The following is a 2081-nucleotide window of genomic DNA, read 5'->3' as shown; positions in this document are numbered from 1 at the left end:
CCAGCACTTGGGAGGCTGTAAATGTCCGGATCACTATGAGTCCGATCTTGTAGTGAGACCCTGAACATCCTGTAGACCCTTCCCTAAAATACAAAAAAAAAAAAAGCAGTTTTGAATATTAGTTTACTTTATAAAATGATGTAAATGAATTTCCCTTTCACTATTGCACACACACACACACACACACACACACACACACGCACGCACGCACATACACACACTCCAAAGTCATAAGTTTATTACTTTTCTGACATTTTCACTGAAAAACAAAAAAAGTCTTGAAGTATTCCTGAGGACAGTATCATTTTGCCCATACGAGGAATTTAGATAGAGGTGATTTTGACTATGTATAAATCACAACAGAAGAAACTTGAATAATTGTTTCAATCATGGTTATTACTGTGTTCTTTCCAGTCTTTTTATATGTACAGGGTCTCTTGCTGCTCTCATCAAAAAGCATTAGAACCCTGAATTGACTGGTCCTAGCCACCCAAAGGAAGTTCAGAGGCAAAGCAGGCATGAACAGATTACCCAGTAATGCAAGAGCTGCTTTTAGCTAAAATCTATTTGTGTTTCTTATGCAAGATGTGTCTGTCATATGAGATCATCATTACAAGCAAAATGGCTCGAGAAATGATTAAAATTTGCAATAATGTACACCCTGCCTGATAATTGCCCATATCCAATCTGGAATGCTTGGGCAAGCTTCAGGTTAGGAAAAAAGTAGCCAGCCAAAATTAACAACCAGCCTTGCATGACTTTGGCAGGGAGGAGTGGTACTTTCCAGAACTGTCTGAAAACCAGCGGCTGGCTAAACTCATATTAGACTAACCTGGAACCTCCACTGTGCTTTATACCATGCCCATAAATGGTACCCTCCTCTGGCTTGGCACTAAACGCAGACAGTATGCTGCCCCATTTTCTGTCTCAAAAGGGATAGACACTACTTTTTGTTTCTTTCTTTTTTTTCTTTTCGGAACTTTTTGTAACACTGCAGTTTTGTGCTTCAGAACCCCAAGCATTAAATCTTGGCAAGAACAAAAGATGGAACCTATATCTATTTTTTCTTTCTTTGTTTCTTTCTTTTTTTTTTTTTTTTTGGTGGAAATGGGGATTGAATTCAGGCCCTTGTGCTTGCGAAGGAAGCGCTTATTCCACTAAGCCATCTCCCCGGCCCTGGAACCTATATCTACCTAAACACTATTCAAAAGGTGAGAAATTGAGGAATGTCTGTGACATCCATAACTATCTCCTGTATTGCTTTTAAAATATCCTAAGTTTAAAAATGAAAGAAAAGCTATATAAGCCTTCCAATTTCAAACCCACTTTCAAAGATAAATAATATAGAACTTTTAAAAAGACTCATTAATAAAAGAATAGTCTTTCCAATGTGAAAGAGCACATAATTATATGCTAATTATATGACACAAAAATAGCAGGGGGGAAAGGTGCTGTGGAGCTTGTAAGAGATGAGAAAAAAATCTTTAACATTATGGAATCACTGGCTTACAAAAACCAACTGTGGTTCACTTCTTTTAATGTTTTTATACTTTTTCTGTGGGAGATCTAAGGAAGTCCCAGTTTTCTTTCAGAATTTCTAGCTCATCAGCGTGACCACCAAGTTCCAAATTCTCATGTTCACCATAGCTCTTAGGTCTGACTCTTTCCAAGGAAAACTGAATGTCACTTGCTGTAAAACAAGACTTTATTTTGTCATTAAACAAGATTATCTTTGTGAATAATGACTCCCAAGTCTCCTTACTTTTCACATGCTTAAGAATAACAATTCTGGGTACTTGCTTAACTAATTAGAATTATTTTATCTTTATTGATTAAAATATATACGTAGATTAAAAGTCCTGATATTTGACTGTCTCTTCAAATAAACAAGATTTTTAAGGGCATAAAATATGACCTTACTTCATTGTATAATGCAACGAAGTCAACAGGTGCTAAAAGTTTCCTACACAAAGCCTTCTTTGGTAATACTGAGAATGCCAAAAAGAGATATAAAAACCTTTACTTAGCTCCTCCAGAGTGCAGATCAATGTCAAGTGCATTGTATGTATTATTTTATGTAA

General features: G+C 36.2%; 1 protein-coding gene across 2 annotated transcripts in view; it reads left to right on the top strand.

Moving 5' to 3' along the window:
* Fam19a2 (family with sequence similarity 19 member A2, C-C motif chemokine like) overlaps positions 1-2081 on the top strand; it is a 564584-nt gene that overhangs the window by 524310 nt on the left and 38193 nt on the right. The gene's annotated exons all lie outside the window — the stretch shown is intronic.

Source organism: Octodon degus, unplaced genomic scaffold (assembly GCF_000260255.1).
Source record: "Octodon degus isolate 3935 unplaced genomic scaffold, OctDeg1.0 scaffold00139, whole genome shotgun sequence".
NCBI classification, from domain to species: domain Eukaryota; kingdom Metazoa; phylum Chordata; class Mammalia; order Rodentia; family Octodontidae; genus Octodon; species Octodon degus.
The sequence above is the reverse complement of the archived record's forward strand: the minus strand, read 5'-3'. Positions and strand labels throughout refer to the sequence as shown.